Here is an 18949-nt window from a genome sequence, read left to right as displayed (position 1 = left end):
AACTGTTTCCCTCATTGCCTTTTTCCATCCTGCATAACTCTAGTTGTTCTCACGTTGACTGAAACACAAAGAAATGACTAATAGCTATCGGTGCTCGCCTGAAATTTGGACGACGATGCAAATTAAAGAGTGCAAAAACACATCCAAAAAAAAGGTGCTGAAACATCGTTATTATGATGCGTGAAAAACTTTCTCAAGGGCACTCCCTGCAGGACCGAGAGATATTTAAACAGCGGGAGATGCCGCCGTTATTATATCAAAAGCATTTTTCATAACTTTGGATGGCAGCTGCAAAAATTAACACATTTCCCATGTTTCCAATAAAGAAAAAGTAATGTTCCGTTGGATATTAGCGAAAGAGAAAAATGCTGCGCCTCTGTTTCCTGCCTGGTGTTTAGTTTGTTATCGGATTATTCAGAAAGCAGCAAAGAATCGGTCCGTGTCAAAGGAATAGAACTAATGGGTAAATATTCATATGTTTTTCCCCATAAAACTGTATTGGGAACACACACACACACACACACACAGTCAAGGATGCTGGAGTGAGAGTGAGACGTCAGGCTGTGAAACTAACATATTAACACTTAAAGGAATCTACACCGTCAACACGTCTTACCCCGAGACGTGACAATGTCATGCTATTGTTCATGTGTCACATTCACGTGTGTGTGTGTGTGTGTGTGTGTGTACATGTGTCTTTTATGAATGTGGCGTGCCAATTTGAAGGTTGATGGCATTGCACGACAATGTTCATGAATATCACATTTGACAGGATAGGTCCCGTTTTATGCTCCGTGTGTGTGTTGGGGGGGGGGGGGGGGGGGGTCTGTGATGATTCAGTTTAGTTATGGTTTTGTTGTGTGCCTTTTTGTGTTTTTCTTCTGTCTCCTCCTCCCTTCTCTGTTTTCCTCTGCAGGCCTGGTGTGTGACAGGGAGTTGGCTGGCTCCTCCCAGCAGCAAGCGAGGCACACCTGTTTCCACTCACCTAATCACCTGTGTATAAAGGCCTAGTCCTCTTGCCACTTCCCTGCCAGATAATTCCTTGTGTTCGACCCTACGGTGTGTCTCGCTGCTATCCTGGGTTTTTGCCTCTTGTCTCTGACGTCTCCATGCCAGCCAGCTTCCTGCCTCCACTGCCTTTTTTCTTTGCCTCTGCTTATCTAAGAATAAACTTTTTGCTTGTGATCATCTCTCTAAGTCTTTTGCTTTGGGGTCCAGTATCTCTAGGCCGTAACAGAATTATCTGGCCAAAGTATGGACCCCGCAGAGACTGAGAGAATTAAGCAGGCTCTTTCCTCACAAGGAGCTCGTGTGGGGCAGCACGAACGAGCTCTGCAAGGAATCATGGAATCCCTCCAGAACCTTGATGCCGGTGTAACTCAGCTCAGCAGCCGCCTGACCCAGTTTTCCACCCAGCTCAACGTTCTGACGGCTCCAGCTCCTGCTTCACCGCCTCCAGCTCCAGAGATTCAAGTCATTCATCCCGCCAACCCGTGAACCATTCATCCCCACCCCTGTGAGGTATTCAGGTGATTCAGGGACATGCAGTCAGTTTCTTCACCAGTGCTCCCTAGTCTTTGATCAGCAGCCTTTAACTTACTCCTCTGACAGAACTAGGATAGCTTTCGTTATGAGTTTGTTATCGGGTAAAGCGTCTGCATGGGCGGTGGTCATAGCCAAGGGTAATCCAGCTATCTATAACTCCTTTCCTGTGTTTGAGACCGAAATGCTTAACATTTTTGACCACCCGCTTCAGGGTAAGGAGGCCGGTAATCGACTCCTTTCTTTACATCAGGGTTCAGAGTCAGTCTCTACATACTCCATTGATTTCCGCATTCTTGCAGCAGAGAGTGGGTGGGGTGAGGCGGCTCTACAGACAGTTTTTTCCCGTGGATTAAACGAGGAGTTAAAGGACGAGCTAGCTGCTCGAGATGAGACCTCGTCCCTTGAGGAATTAATTATTTTAGCCATTCGCTTAGATAATCGCCTTCGTGAGAGGCGTAGGGAGAGAACAGGCAAGCAGAGATTCCCTCCCCCCTTTTCCCAACCCAAGTCACCACGTCCGGCTGGACAGTCTGCACCTCCTAACCCACGCCTGGAGCCTTTTCCCTACCGGGACCCACTTCCATCAGCCTCCTCATCTCTAAGCCCAGAGGAGCCTATGCAGCTTGGGAGAATGAGGCTCTCACCTGCCGAACGTGAACGCCGCTTCCTCCAGAAGCTCTGCATATACTGTGGCCAGGCTGGCCACATTCGAGCCAACTGTTCCGTCCTGCCAAAAGAGCAGGCTCATCAGCCAGGGGAGGGGCGCTGGTGAGCCATACATCCGTCTCCCCTGCCCTCGTTAATCGCCTCCAGTTAAAGGGTACTGTTTCCTGTGCACAAGTTTCCCTTCCCCTCCAAGTCTTAGTAGATTCAGGGGCTGACGAGAACTTTATTGACTCTGATGTTGTTTTCCAGTCAAATCTTCCCTCAGAACCCCTTCCCGAGCCCAAGGACATTTTTTCTCTTGATGGTAGACTTCTAGCCCGTGTAACTCACCGTACTGCCCCAGTGTCACTGTTACTCTCAGGGAATCATCATGAGACCATTTCCCCTTATCTCATTCCTCACCCTTGCTCCGCTTGTGTTAGGTCTCCTGGCTTAAACTCCACAACCCACACATAGACTGGACCACCTTATCCATCATCAATTGGAGTTTGTTCTGCCACTCTCACTGTTTGCACTCTGCCATACCCACCACTGTTACTTCCAAACCTGTTCCCCCTAAGCCTGTTGACCTCACGTCAGTTCCCTCGGAGTATCATGACCTCCAGGAGGTTTTCAGCAAGGATCGTGCCCTGTCTCTACCACCTCACCGACCTTATGACTGTGGCATTGACTTGCTCCCCGGTGCTCCCTTGCCTTCGAGCAGACTATATAATATCTCCAGGCCTGAAAGGGAGGCCATGGAGACTTATATCACTGACTCTGTTGCTACTGGTCTCATTCGCCCTTCTCGCTCTCCATTGGGGGCAGGGTTTTTTTTTGTTGCCAAGAAGGATAAGACTCTACGCCCCTGTATTGATTTCAGGGGCTTGAATGACATCACAGTGAAGAATAAATATCCTCTCCCGCTCATAGATTCAGCTTTTGGTTGCTTCCATCAAGCCACCATCTTCTCAAAGTTGGACCTCCGAAATGCCTACCACCTAGTAAGGATAAGGGAGGGAGACGAGTGGAAGACTGCATTTAAGACTCCCCTGGGACATTTTGAGTATCTTGTTATGCCTTTTGGGTTAACTAACGCCCCTGCTGTGTTTCAGGCACTCATTAATGATGTCCTTCGTGATATGCTTAACAGATTTGTCTTTGTTTATCTTGATGATATCCTCATTTTCTCTCGTGACCCCGAAGAACATGTCCAACACACAAGGTTGGTGCTGCAGAGACTGCTAGAAAACAGACTTTATGTGAAGGCTGAGAAGTGTGCATTTCATGTTTCCTCTGTTTCATTCCTGGGTTTTGTGGTCGAGAAGGGCAGGTCAGAGCCGACCCTGCCAAAGTCATGGCAGTGGCCGAATGGCCCACTCCTACAACGAGAAAGCAACTCCAAAGGTTCCTTGGTTCTGCCAATTTTTACCGCAGGTTTATTCGTGACTATAGTCGAGCAGCCGCCCCACTCACCAAGCTCACCTCAGTTAAAGTTCCCTTTGTGTGGTCATCTGCAGCTGAGGCTGCTTTTGCTAGGTTGAAGTGTTTGTTTTCCTCTGCTCCTGTGTTGTCTCATCCTGATTCTTCAGCTCCTTTCGTAGTCGAAGTGGATGCCTCCGACACTGGTGTCGGGCAGTCCTCTCCCAGCGCTCAGCCTCCGAACAGAAGTTGCATACCTGCTCCCTCATTTCCCCCCGGGCCCCCCCGGCAGAAAGGAACTATGATGTGGGCAACCGGGAGCTGCTGGCAGTAGTCTTAGCCCTACAGGAATGGAGGCACTGGCTGGAGGGCACGACTCACCCGTTTGTGGTATGGACTGACCACAGAAACTTATCGTATCTCCGTTCTGCTCGTAGGCTCAACTCTCGCCAGGCTCGGTGGGCGCTTTTTCTGGGCCGGTTCAGCTTCACCCTCACCTATCGGCCAGGCTCACGGAACGTCAAGGCGGATGCCCTGTCACGTCAGTTCGCTCCTCCGGTTGAGGAGTCCTCCGTGGGGACCAGTCTGCCATCCTCCTGTGTGGTGGGAGCAGCCAGGTGGGAAGTTGAGAGGGTGGTCCAGGAGGCACAAGAGGACCATCCAGCTCCTGAGGATTGTCCACCGGGTCGGATGTTCGTTCCACCGCACGCCAGATCTTCAGTGCTCCAGTGGGGACATGATGCTAAGATAGCTTGCCATCCAGGAGCACTTCGGACTCTAGGCCTCATCCAGCAACGCTTCTGGTGGCCCTCCATGTCCTCTGACACCAAGGAGTATGTCGCCGCCTGCTCCGTCTGCGCCCGCAGTAAGGCATCCCACCGCGCCCTGCTGGCCTTCTCCGCCTCTTCCCATTCCTCATCGGCCTTGGTCTCACATCGCCATGGACTTCGTGACGGGTCTTCCCCATCGGAGGGTAATACAGTTATCCTGACTATTGTTGACCGCTTTTCCAAGGCCGCACATTTCATTCCCTGCCTAAATTACCTTCTGCTCTGGAGACTGCTACACTAGTCATCCAGCATGTTTTAGATTGCATGGCATTCCTCAGGACATTGTTTCAGACAGGGGTCCGCAATTTGCCTCTCGAGTTTGGAAGGCTTTTGCCAGGCGTTGGGGGCGTCGGCCAGTCTGTCATCAAGTTACCACCCGCAGACCAATGGCCAGACTGAGCGTGCTAATCAGGACCTGGAGGCAGCCCTTCGCTGTGTCTCTTCTCGCCATCCAGTCTCCTGGGCCTCCCACCTGCCTTGGGTTGAATATGCCCACAACTCCTGGTTTGCTCCGCCACAGGTATGTCTCCATTCATGGCTTCTGTTGGGTTCCAACCCTCTCTTCCCACCCAGGAGAGGGATGTGGCAGTTCCCTCAGTGCAGGGGCATCTTGGCGTGCCCGCAGAGTCTGGCAGGAAGCCCGGGCAGCTCTCACTGCACTGCTGCTCGCAACCAAAGACTTGCAGACCGCCATCGCACTCCAGCCCCGGACTACCAGCCCGGCCAGAAGGTCTGGTTGTCCTCCCGTGATCTTCCACTCCAGACTGAGTCCCGCAAACTGGCACCCAGGTACATTGGGCCGTTTGTGATTGAACGGATTATTAATCCCGCTGTGGTTAGGCTCAAGCTGCCTGCTGGCTTGAAGGTCCACCCATCATTCCATGTTTCACTGCTCAAACCAGTTTCCTCCAGTCCTCTGAGTCCTCCGGCCGAGCCCCCTCCCCCCCGGATTATTGACAATCACCCTGCTTTCACCGTCCAGCGGTTGTTGGATGTGCGTAGGCGAGGCCGGGGGTTCCAGTACTTGGTGGATTGGGAGGGATACGGGCTAGAGGAGCGTTCGTGGATCTCCGCTCCTTATTTTGGACCCTGAGCTGCGTAGGGACTTTTATATTAGGTCCCGGACAAGCCTGGTAGGACGCCAGGAGGCGTCCGTTGAGGGGGGGGTACTGTGATGATTCAGTTTAGTTATGGTTTTGTTGTGTGCCTTTTTGTGTTTTTCTTCTGTCTCCTCCTCCTTCTCTGTTTTCCTCTGCAGGCCTGGTGTGTGACAGGGAGTTGGCTGGCTCCTCCCAGCAGCAAGCGAGGCACACCTGTTTCCACTCACCTAATCACCTGTGTATAAAGGCCTAGTCCTCTTGCCACTTCCCTGCCAGATAATTCCTTGTGTTCGACCCTACGGTGTGTCTCGCTGCTATCCTGGGTTTTTGCCTCCTGTCTCTGACGTCTCCATGCCAGCCAGCTTCCTGCCTCCACTGCCTTTTTTCTTTGCCTCTGCTTATCTAAGAATAAACTTTTTGCTTGTGATCATCTCTCTAAGTCTTTTGCTTTGGGGTCCAGTATCTCTAGGCCGTAACAGGGTCGTCCTTAATAACTCACATTATTATCTAGTGTTGATTGTAAAGAGTTAGATGATAATATTTATTCCACCCTCGTGCATTTATGCTAAATATGAATCTACAACTCTCGGAGATGTTTAGCTTAGCTTAATTTATTTTATTTATTCATTATTTTTTTAAATTGAAAGTAGGCATTAATTAGACATTTACAGATATCTTTCAGCGCATTGCATGTGCAGATTTTTTAGATGATGCTCATTTCAGTTTTACATATTTAGAGGAAGAAGTGTGAAACAGGATAAACAACAAAACAAAAAAGAAAACGATGTATAGCTATAGACGTGATCTATTCTCTATGTACATTCATTGATTTATGAAAATAAAATCAGGTCTAGGAGGTGTTACATATCTAACAAATTTTCCCCCAATATGCCAAAAACTTCCAATTTGTATAGTTGACAGCTCAGTCTAATTTAATTTAAGAGGTATTAATCTGAAATGCCAGAAACTCTCAAAGTAAAGTAGAAAATGTTCACATTTATCACAGTCATTTTGGATATTTACCTTTCTATGAGTGCATTAAACTACTTGTCCTTATGGTTGCTGTAATACATCTTATACATCTTATTCACGTCAGCGGTGGAGTTTTTCTTGTTGAGGATAGGGGGGGGGGGGTAGAGATGGAGGGATTCATTTCGCCCCCTGCAGTTGACGAGCTGCCACCCTCCACCGTCACTGCTGGAGGCTGATAAGCGTTTCTTTTTTTCTTTTTTATCGAGGCCCAAGGTCGGCAGGCGGCCCCCCTTCAACGGACTCGCTCTCGGCCGGGTGAAGAGGACCCCCCCCACCGAATGAACCGGGAGATTGATGAGGCTCGTCTCCCATGCGCCCCCCCGAAGGCCCCTGAAAGAGGCGTCTCTATAGAGGGGGTGATTCATACGTATGTGAAGATGCTGCTGGAGAAGCAAAGCGGCGCCGACATATGTCACACGGCGAAACAGCCGGGAGACGCTGCGTGTAATTGGCAACAGAAAAACACGGCGTAACGTCTCTGTGAGGACGTGATGACAGAGAATCAACTGAGCCGACCGCCTCCTGCTTCACACGGACGGACGTCACTCGGCTGTGTTCTGTCTCTGCTGTGTGAGTCCTTAGTGAGTCCTGAGTGAGTCCTGAGTGAGTCCTGAGTGAGTCCTTTGTGAGTCCTTAGTGAATCCTTTGTGAGTCCTTAGTGAGTCCTTTGTGAGTCCTGAGTGAGTCCTGAGTGAGTCCTTAGTGAGTCCTTTGTGAGTCCTTAGTGAATCCTTTGTGAGTCCTTAGTGAGTCCTTTGTGAGTCCTTTGTGAGTCCTTAGTGAATCCTTTGTGAGTCCTTTGTGAGTCCTTAGTGAGTCCTTTGTGAGTCCTTTGTGAGTCCTGAGTGAGTCCTGAGTGAGTCCTTAGTGAGTCCTTTGTGAGTCCTTAGTGAATCCTTTGTGAGTCCTTTGTGAGTCCTTTGTGAGTCCTTAGTGAGTCCTTTGTGAGTCCTTTGTGAGTCCTTAGTGAATCCTTTGTGAGTCCTGAGTGAGTCCTTAGTGAGTCCTTTGTGAATCCTTTGTGAGTCCTTTGTGAGTCCTTTGTGAGTCCTTTGTGAGTCCTTAGTGAATCCTTTGTGAGTCCTTAGTGAGTCCTTTGTGAGTCCTTAGTGAATCCTTTGTGAGTCCTTTGTGAGTCCTTTGTGAGTCCTTAGTGAGTCCTTAGTGAGTCCTTTGTGAGTCCTTAGTGAATCCTTTGTGAGTCCTTAGTGAGTCCTTTGGGAGTCCTTTGTGAGTCCTTTGTGAGTCCTTAGTGAGTCCTTTGTGAGTCCTTAGTGAGTCCTTAGTGAGTCCTTTGGGAGTCCTTAGTGAGTCCTTTGTGAGTCCTTTGTGAGTCCTTAGTGAATCCTGAGTGAGTCCTTTGTGAGTCCTTAGTGAATCCTTTGTGAGTCCTTTGTGAGTCCTTTGTGAGTCCTTAGTGAGTCCATTGTGAGTCCTTTGTGAGTCCTTTGTGAGTCCTTAGTGAGTCCTTTGTGAGTCCTTTGTGAGTCCTTTGTGAGTCCTTTGTGAATCCTTAGTGAGTCCTTAGTGAGCCCTTTGTGAGTCCTTTGTGAGTCCTTTGTGAATCCTTAGTGAGTCCTTTGTGAGTCCTTAGTGAGCCCTTTGTGAGTCCTTTGTGAGTCCTTAGTGAGTCCTTTGTGAGTCCTTAGTGTGGCGGCGGTCGCCTTACAGGTTGTAATACAGCGTGTATAACCACCGTTACCCGGGGAGTTCAGGAGGCCGACGACAGGCCGATAAGATGCTTATCGACGCCGAGGCTCTGCAGCCTTATCTCTCTCTCTCTCTCTCTCCCTCCCTCCCTCCCTCTCTTTCCCTCTCTCTCCCTCCCTCCCTCCTCTCTCTCTCTCTCTCTCCCCCTCTCTCTCTCTCTCTCGGCTCTTAGCTTCTGGGTCTCACGCGGCCGGACGAGGAATAGGGATTGAAACTGAATATTTTGTCAAATGAAAAACATGTTGTGAGTTTTGGAAATTCTTCTTTTTTTTACCACAATAAATCAAGATTTTTGACGATAACATCAAATTCCATGTATATGCACATATACATGGCCAATAAAGCTGATTCTGATTCTGATTTTAAAAAATGAACCCTTTGGACTGAAGTTGACTGAACACACCACAAATCAAAACTCTCATCACGATCACTAATAAACCCTCAAGCATCAGACTTCTGCAAAGGTAACTCCATATTTCTTGGGACAATAACTGTGTCCATTGTTTTCTTTCCGTCGTCACGAGGGTCGTACCTATACATCCGACCCTTTATTCCATACGCTAGTGATTACCGCTATAGCTGAAGATGACGCATTATGCCTCATATAGCGATTGAAATATGACTTCCTGTCAAAAAGCCCATTGTGTTAATGCAGTTGTCCTCCGCTAATGGACGCTCCTTTGTCTTTTCTCCTCGGCCATTTAGCCGCCGTGGAGACGTCATCCATCAGGCCCTGAGCGCCCTCGTGTCTGACGCTCCGTCACCGGCTCCCCTCCTGCTGCTTCTGGAAGTAGAGCCGGAGATTAGGAAGAGGGGAGCGTTTCAGCCGAGTCCCCGTGGAGGTCCATCACCCCCCCCCCCCTCTTTCAAACCTCCACCCCCTCCGTCCCCCAGTCCCTCCTTTAAACATCCGCCGCCTCCACCTACACCTGCTTCTACTCCCCCATTTCCGGCAGCAGCTTCTTCACCTGATGGAGCCATCAAGGGAAATCATTGAGGGGGGTGGGGGTGGGGGTTGCAGACGTAAGGACACACACTGGTGGGGCGGCGGGGGGGATAAATATTGAGTAACTACTGAAAGCGCTGCCAATCAAGACCTTCTGAACAACATGTTAACGCTACGGGTCAAATGAAAACCTATCAAATAAAACCTATAAAATAAATAATAATAATAAATAATAAATAATAAAAATAAATAATAATAATAAGAAATAATAAATAATAAAATAATATTAAATATTCAATATAAATAGGAGTGGGTACAATTAGAATAGCGTGCACAGTCTAATACAGAACTATAGTGATGTATGTTATAGTGATAAAACACTTATATGGATCAAAAAATGATTCCTATGTAGAGTAAATGCTTAAAAACGTTGCTTTTTAATCCAGATATTCCGTTTACAGTGACGCTATTTTGTGACAATTTATGGAAAAAGATTTTAACACTACTCTAGGCTCCTCTAATCCGGTAGTTATATTTTTTTTGGGATTTTGAGTCCCTCGAGTACACATTGAGAAAGAGAGAGAGAGAGAGAGAGAGAGAGAGAGAGACAGAGAGAGAGATATGAGGATTGATAAAAACAACACTATCAGAGTCCTTCCCTCTAATCTATTTCACTAACCAACACACACATGCAGCATTATATATATATATATATATATTATTATTATTTGTATATATATATATATTACACATGCAGCATTACATATATATATATATATATATATTGTTGAATTAGACAATTTACTAAAGCAATATGTAAATTAGGAATTACTAATATACCATAACTTCATATATGTTGTTATAGAATGTGTGTTATTGTTTAATAATTTACAATATTGTTTGGTAAATGTCTGTGGATTATTATTTAATGGATTACTGTAACTGGTAAAATGAATCTTTCTGTGTGACAAGGAACAGATCACTTGCAGCAAGGAATCCCCTTCCCCCGACCTGGAGAGACCCCTTTCATGCAATGTGCCGCGTGTTAGATGAGCGAATTGGGGCCGGGAAGGAAGTTCACACCTGGCTCGGAGAGAAGGGGGTAGCAGACTGAGAGGCATCCTGAGGACCCCTGTGATGCCATTCAGAGCGGGGACAGAACGACGCAGAGGAAGAGGGACAGATGACTTCAAGTGTCAAGAGGCGTGGACACGCTTTCAACACTGACGGACAGACGGCTCAGCCAATGAGTGGATTAGGACTAATGTTTTACCAAGACAGGTTAACCAATGAGAAGGGAATATCTCCCCTGGGGCCGGGACGCCCGGGAGGTATAAAAACAGATGTTGACCAGAGAGACGAGGCTTTTGACCTTTTGGATGACGGCAGAGATGCACTGCATGCAGGTTAGCTGCATGTAGGCCGTTGATCCTGTGAGAAGCCCTCACCTGAGGATTAGATTTAGTGAGCTTGACTCACTGTTAGACAGTTAACTGCTTTGGCGGTCTGTGGACGCAGTGATTCATGCTCCCTCAGCTGAGTTATACTCTGTATCGCAACCGTTATTGACCATTGGTAATATTTTCAATTAAACACCTTTTATTATACTTTGGCACTGTCCAGACATTCTTTCTCGCTTCTGCACTCGAAGATTCTTGAAAACACAACAATATATATATATATATATATATTACACATGCAGCATTACTACCGGACCTTTCAGTTAATGCTTTACAACTAATTTACTGCTTAGTGTTCAGGGAAAGATGAATCACATGAAACTACGTGTGACATCATCATCTCCCAGTCATCACGGAGATCAGCCAATCAGTGAGCTCAAACACTAACATGAGCATCTTTAGTTAAAAAACACTTCTTTAAATCACACCAGAGATGGAAGATGATCATTTTCAGATGATCTTTACCTTTAATAAAAGCAAATTGCTCTTTGCCCTGCAAGAAACCCGTTAAGGATGTAGAGCTGCAGGCTGTGCATTATAATAACTTATTTGGTGGTAAAAAAACAACTAAAGATGATCCTGCTTAACGTAATAGAACAAAACAATAATTAACTTACGAGACTTTGCATTAATCAGTCACAGCCTGGCAGGAAAGTGGATCGAGTAAAGAAGCCGAGAAAAGTTTTCTTTAATTAAATAATTAAAATAAGTCATGAGTTGTGTTGGACTTACAGCTGGATACTAAATATTAAGAGTATAAACTCTCCTCTTTAATAGAGTTTATAGATATGGCTGAATCTCCTCTTTAAGGGACCGTTTTTTTTTCATCAAAACAAAATATAATAATATATTATTTTTTTTTTCTTTAAACTCAGACTTGGCCTATTTTCTTTCTTTGAAGAACATAAACCAAAGACAAAATTTTCGGCGAATCATCGTCCCCCCCATTGTACATTTGTACTACAGTTGGTTGGGGTCCACTGGACTAAAAAAATGTAAAAATTTGTGTGTTGTGTCCCTTCCTCCTCCTGTCCTCCTCATGTCTGGGCTGTAGTGTGTGGTGTGTGTGTGTGCGTGTGTGTGCCCGCGTGGTGTGCGTGTGTGTGTGTATGTGAGTGGCTGCTGTAAGTGTGTGTGTGTGTGCTGTAAGCTAGTATGTGTGTGTGTGTGTGTGTTATGTGGTGGGCCTGGTGTGTCAATGTCACCGTTGATGAGCAGCTGATGCCATTGGGTTGACAGTATTACATACGAAAAAAACCCAGTATAGTATATAAAAAGATCTGGGCTGTGATGCGACTTCCTTGTATGCTTGGAAAGAGATAATTATGGACTACAATGCCTCAAAAGGAGGAGAGACAACTTGGACAAGCTGGTGTCTGCCTACAGTTGCAAGAGGAGGAAGAGTGGAACAGAGGAAGAGAGGGCGCGAGGAACTTGGAGAGGCACTGGTGAAACCACAAAAAGAAGACAGCATGGAGAACCTCAGCCTCTGCAGCCACCGTGAGGAGGATTCAGGAGAACAATGGGAGCCATCCACCCAACCTACAGATGCAGAGCCTGAGGTAAGTGTGTGAGATGCTGTTGCAGTATATGTTTGACACTCATAGCTTACGAGAGAGAGGTTTTAGTAAAATTCATGATCTTTCATCATTTTCATCATTCGCGGGAGCAACAAAGAGATGGAAAGTGTGTGGACCCAAGACGGAGAGAGAGAGCAATATACATGCATCAAGTGCAAGGAATAGGCTGGTATGAAAATGTCATGTAATGTGTAATGTGTCGTAATGTGTAATGTAATGTGTGTGTTGTGCTGTGAAATTACCTGAATTAATCAATACAAAATACAAAATAAATAAATTCAAATAAATAAAAACAATCTTTGTTTAATTTTTGTAAATTTGTTGAATATTGTCTTATATCTTGATTAAAATTAGTTTTCTTATTTCAACAACAAACAAGTAACAATTTAATTAATAATACTTTTATAAACAAAATTAAAGGGAAAATATTAACCATATTTGCTGTTTATATTGCTCGCTATGAATTGGATGAGAAAAACATCTGTATTTAATTTTAACATCAATTTGTTGATTGTGTTGATTAAAAGCAAAATACAGCGGGTCCAACAGACCCACAACACCTTCTGAGTATCAAAAAAATGAATACCATACAAGGGTTAATAGAGCTTATAGAGAGAGGGAGAGAGAGAGAGAGGGGGAGAGAGAGAGAGAGGGAGGGAGAGGGAGAGAGGGAGGGAGAGGGAGAGCGAGATAGAAGAGAGGGAGGGAAAGAGAGAGAGATTTATAGAAGAGAGGGAGAGACATGGAAAGAGAGAGGGAGATAAAGAGAGAGAGAGAGAGAGGAGAGAGGGAGAGGGAGAGGAGGGAGGAGAGAAGAGAGAGGGAGAGGGAGGAGAGAGAGAAAGAGAGAGAGATTCATAGAAGAGAGGGAGAGAGAGATGGAAAGAGAGGGGGAGATAAAGAGGGAGAGAGAGGGAGGGAGAGGGAGAGAGAGGTAGAAGAGAGGGAGGGAAAGAGAGAGAGATTTATAGAAGAGAGGGAGAGAGAGATGGAAAGAGAGGGGGAGATAAAGAGGGAGAGAGAGAGACAGAGGGAGGGAGGGAGAGAGAGAGGGAGAGGGAGAGAGAGGGAGAGAGGGAGGGAGAGATAGAAGAGAGGGAGAGAGGGAGGGAGAGAGATAGATAGAAGAGAGGGAGAGAGATAGATAGAAGAGAGAGGGAGAGAGAGATAGAAGAGAGGGAGAGGGAGAGAGAGAGAGAGAGATAGAAGAGAGGGAGAGAGGGATCTTACAAACACATCTGAGGATTGATAAATATAATAACACAAATATCAGAGTTCTTTCCACCATCGGATCTTGCAGGACGTTGAGGATCCACTGAGCACCTCTCTCCTCTTCTCTCTCTCCTTATGGATGAATGTTCATCTCTCCATCACACATTATAACTCTTCTTCCTCCCCGGAGTCGTTGTGACGTCTCAGAGGGTGCGTCGGTCCTGGCTGTTTCACGAGGTAAATTCGTAAATGTGTGATATTGGGCTATATAGAATAACATGAATTGAATTGAATGTACTCATCATTAAAAAAATAAAGAAACTAAGCATATTAAATTCCGAAGTTCATCCTTTCACCTGCAGGTCAAATCTCCGGATTTAAACGACGTGCCGCAGCTCTGATTCCAGACGCGCCACAAAAAGCTCTTTGTCTCTACTCATCTTTATAAGTTGTCTTTTCTCCATGAGATACGACTTCCACACGCAGAGAGGAGAGAGCGCTGCGGCTTCACACAGATCTAAATCAATGCTCAGACAATAATTCAGTTCTATCTCTTCCAGAAGGGAATCACAGCGAGACGGATGGTCCGTTCCCCCGAGATGCTCCTCCCATCGATCGCCCGATGCGGGTCGAGTCCAGACGCGCCGAGGAGAGAGAGACGTGAACATGCTCTCTCTGCCCAAGGCGGGTCCATCAGCTCTGTTGACTTTGTGGAGATACTTAGAGATCTGTCATGTTTTCTTCTGCGTATATTTTGAATTTTATTCCTTTTTTAGATTTTATTCAAAGTAGGTTTGAATAAAATATTTTACAAATAAATGTAAATATTTATTATAAATATATATTTATTATAAATATATATTTATTATGAATATATATTTATAATATTTATGATAGATATATATTTAAAATAAATTTCATCAATTAGACATCAATGTCAGATGTCTTTCAGACAACTGACATTGCATGTGCAGATTTTTTAGATGATGCATATTTAGAGCCAGAAGTGTAAAACACAGGATGAACAACAACAAAGAGACAGAATTAAACAAAACAAAAGAAAGAGAAAACAATGTAGAACTCGGAAGTGATCTATTCTCTATCAAACATTCATTGATTTATGAAAATAAAACCAGGTCTATGAGGTGTTTATACAGGACTGTCTCAGAAAATTAGAATATTGTGATAAAGTTCTTTATTTTCTGTAATGCAATTAAAACACAAAATGATGCATTCTGGATTCTCTCTCAACTGAAATATTGCAAACCTTTATTATTTTAATATTGACCTCCTCTCTCCTCTCTCCTTATGGATGCTTAGGAAAACTCTAAAATCCTATCTCATAAAATTTTAATATTTCCTCAGACCAAGTAAAAAAGATTTATAACAGCTGAGTGTTTGTCAAGGCTCAGGAAACCCTCTCTGTCTCGAGTTCCTTAGACAATTCAAGTGATTTGTTTAATACACTAGTACCTCTCTCCTCTCCTCTCTATTTATGGATAGGATATTTGAGTTCCTCTAAGCTCTCCTCTCTCCAATATTATAGACAATATTTAGGATACACTGAATGCATATCTCTTTCTCTCCTTATGGATGCATTACAGATACACTGAGCACCTCTCCTCTCCTGAGACTCTCCTTATGGACGCTTAGGATACACTGGTCACCTCCTCAGAGAGCTCCTCTCTCCTGATAGGGGGGACGCTTAGGATACACTGAGCACCTCTCTCCTCTCTCCTTATGGACGCTTAGGATACACTGAGCACCTCTCTCCTCTCCTATCTCCTTATGGACGTTTAGGATACACTGAGCACCTATCTCCTCTCCTCTCTCCTTATGGATGTTCTAGGATACACTGAGCTCCTCTCTCCTCTCTCCTTATGGACGTTTAGGATACACTGAGCTCCTCTCTCTCCTCTCTCCTTATGGACGTTTAGGATACACTGAGCACCTCTCTCCTCTCCTCTCTCCTCTCTCCTTATGGACGTTTAGGATACACTGAGCACCTCTCTCCTCTCCTCTCTCCTTATGGATGTTTTAGGATACACTGAGCTCCTCTCTCCTCTCCTCTCTCCTTATGGACATTTAGGATACACTGAGCACCTCTCTCCTCCCCTCTCTCCTTATGGACGTTTTAGGATACACTGAGCTCCTCTCTCCTCTCCTCTCTCCTTGAATCTTGAATCTTGAATCTTGAATCTTGAATGGATGTTTTAGGATACACTGAGCTCCTCTCTCCTCTTCATCTCTCACATTATTAACTCTTCTTCCTCCCCGGTATGAAACCCGCTTTACCCCAATATGTCAAAAACTGTTCCAGTTTGTCCTTAATTGTTGCCTCCTTGCCTGGCTTCCTTCCTTTCTCTCATTTCCTTCCTTTGTTGCCTCCTTGATTTCCTTCCTTTGTTCCTTGCCTCCTTGCCTGGCTTCCTTCCTTCCCTTATTTCCTTCCTTCATTGCCTTCTCCTTGTTGTAAATGTATGTATTCAGAGGACCACTTTCTTGTGATTTTACTTATTAATATTATTATGATGATGAAAGCTTCAAACAGCACTTCAGTCTCCACAATACCAATATACCCCCCCCCCCTCTCTCTCTCTCCCTCTCTCCTTTCTCTCTCTCCTCTCTCTCTCTTCTCTCTCCTCTCTCTTCTCTCTCTCTCCTCTCTCTCCTCTCTCTCCTCTCTCTCCTCCTCTCTCCTATCTCTCTCTCTCTCTTCTCTCTCCCTCTCTTCTCTCTCTCTCCCTCTCCCTCTTTATCTCCCTCACTCCCTCTCTCTCTCTCTCTCTCTCTTTCCCTCGCTCTCTCCCTCGCTCTCTCCCTCTCTCTTTCCATCTCTCTCTCCCTCTCTTTTATCTATCTCTCTCCCTTTCTCTCTCCCTCCCTCGTTCTCTCTATGTCTCTCTCCCTCTTTATCTCCCCCTCTCTTTCCATCTCTCTCTCTCCCTCCCTCTCTCTCCCTCCCTCTCTCTCCCTCCCTCTCTCCCCTCTCTTCCATCTCTCTCTCTCTCCCTCCCTCTCTCTCCCTCCCTCTCTCCCTCTCTCTCTCCCCCTCTCTCTCTATAAGCACTATAAAAGAGGAGAGGTGCTCAGTGTATCCTATCATAATTGTAAAAAGGTTCGATCATCTCTCCGGACGCTCGTCTCGTAGCGTTCGCTCCTTTTCTTTTCGGCGATGTCCGGAGAGGAGGCCGTCCGCTCCGGCGCCCACGACCGTATCGAGTAAGCATCTGGAATGAGTCATAGCCACAGCCCACCGTAATGGAAATCCATTTAGCTCGGCCCGAAAGTAGAAGTCTGCGCGGGGAAGCGTATCGTCACGGCGACCTGAGCCCACGGATACCTTTCAGCTAAAGGGAAGGACGCCCGGCGACAGTCGAGGTCGAGAGAACAACCAACAAAGAGTCCGGAGGAACGAGCGTTCGCGGCCGACCGCATCTTCTTTTCTCTCCACGTGTTTTCACCGGACGCGCCCTCATGGCGGTCTGTGAGCGGCGGCGGGCCTCGGGGGCGATCGAAGACGAGGGCGGCGTCCTCGCTGAACGATCTGATCTGAAATGAAAAAGAGACGTGGAAAAAGAGCCCCGGTCACTTCCCGTCAGGAACCTCCTCCAGGATGATGGAGCTCCTCCCCCTTTTTCTTTCTATGAAATACCAGAAGTCAAACGTTTTCGTATACTTTAGACTTTTTGATATCCGCCTGTTGGCCTCTTCCTCTTCCTCCTCTTCCTCTTTTCTCTCTCTCTCTCTCTCGCTTTTTTCAAGTTCAAGTCAAGGTCATTCATATTTACATATTTCAAGACGGGGAGAATTGGATTTTTGGAGCCGGCTCCTGATTGTGAAACTGTGAATACTTTGGAAGTGAATCTTTTTAATTGAGACATGAGAGGAGACCGGTGAAGGTCGGTCTCTCAGCTTTTTGCACTCTACTAACAAATGTGGGGATGCTCAAAATTAAATAAGACATTAAACATGACATCACTCGTCTTATTGAGGAGTTAATTCATCTTAATTCATTTTATTTAGTTTTTATTTTCCCTTGCCTGGAAACCAATTCAATTCCACGTACATGCATACGCTCATACATATACATCATCAATGTATTTTGTTTCTTTAAATACAAAATTTAATAAAATCATTTTAAATAAAAGCTCACACACATGTACACATGCATTTTTGTTTTTTTCTTTATATTTCTTTTTTCTTTTTCTCAATACTCTGACTTTATGATGTGTCCACTGTTTCGTCGTCCTCTAGGTGTTATTTCTATGTATTGTCTTTTAATAAAATAAAATAAAATAAATAAAATAAATAAAATAAATAAAATAAATAAAATAAATAAAATAAATTAAATAAATTAAATGAAATAAATAGAATAAATAATTAAATGAAATAAATAAAATGAATAAAATGAATAAAATGAATAAAATGAATAAAATAAAAAAATAAAAAAATAAGACCGGCTTCCCTTCCACATGGGACATTCTGTAATGTATTAAGTAGATTGTGTCGTCTTCTCCTTTACCAACTGGATCAGGGGATCAATACAGTAAAGCATTAAATCTCTCCAAGCTCCTTTCAGTAATAAAGCAATTATCTTTCTCATAACTTGATTTCTCTCAAATTGATTTATAAGACTCATTCTGCAACATGTCAAAACAATCTAAAAGTTAAGCTCCAGAAAAGGTGGTGTTAGTGTTTCTATTAAAGTGACACGCAACAGATGAATGTGTAATGAGCTCCATCACTTTTTCTTTTTCAGCTCTTTGTTTCATCCCTCTCTTTTGTTTGTGTTCTAAAGATATTTTCATTAATTTAACATTCTGTGCCCTATCAGCAACCGATTTATGTCCAAATCCTTTAAGGTAAATCTGCCACCGATGGTGACGTGAGTTACATTCACCTCTAAGGCCGGAGTGGCAATTAGATATCAAATATATATATATAGATAGATAGAGAGATGGATAGATAGAAAGATAGAGAGATAGATGGAACGATGGATGGATCGAAAGATATTAGATGGGGACCTTCTCATCCCACTGAAAGCCCGTCTGAGTCCATCTGGCAAAAAAACTCATGATATAATGAAATTCTGAAATATTTAAAGGATAAACATATAAACATGTAAACATGTGGGTCCAGACATGATATCTTATTCAGTAGATGTTCTCAGTAAAGATCTCTCATCGTCATTCACCACCTGAGAATCACACTTCCCCTCCTCCCTGCACCTCGACTGAGGATTTACAAGATGTTCATTTAGTTTCATTGAACACACGTTTTACATTATGTGGAGAAAATATCAGAACTTTTGGCCTTAATAAGAATTAAAAAACAATGGGCTGTTGATTTGAAACCAGTGTCAGCAGTGGAGACCTTTACAGCTTACTGCTTGCCTGGCTTCCTTTCCTTCCTTGCCTCCTTGCCTGGATTCCTATCCTTCCTTCATTGCCTCCTTGTCAGGATT

Source organism: Pseudoliparis swirei, chromosome 4 (assembly GCF_029220125.1).
Source record: "Pseudoliparis swirei isolate HS2019 ecotype Mariana Trench chromosome 4, NWPU_hadal_v1, whole genome shotgun sequence".
Classification (NCBI taxonomy): domain Eukaryota; kingdom Metazoa; phylum Chordata; class Actinopteri; order Perciformes; family Liparidae; genus Pseudoliparis; species Pseudoliparis swirei.
The sequence above is the reverse complement of the archived record's forward strand: the minus strand, read 5'-3'. Positions refer to the sequence as shown.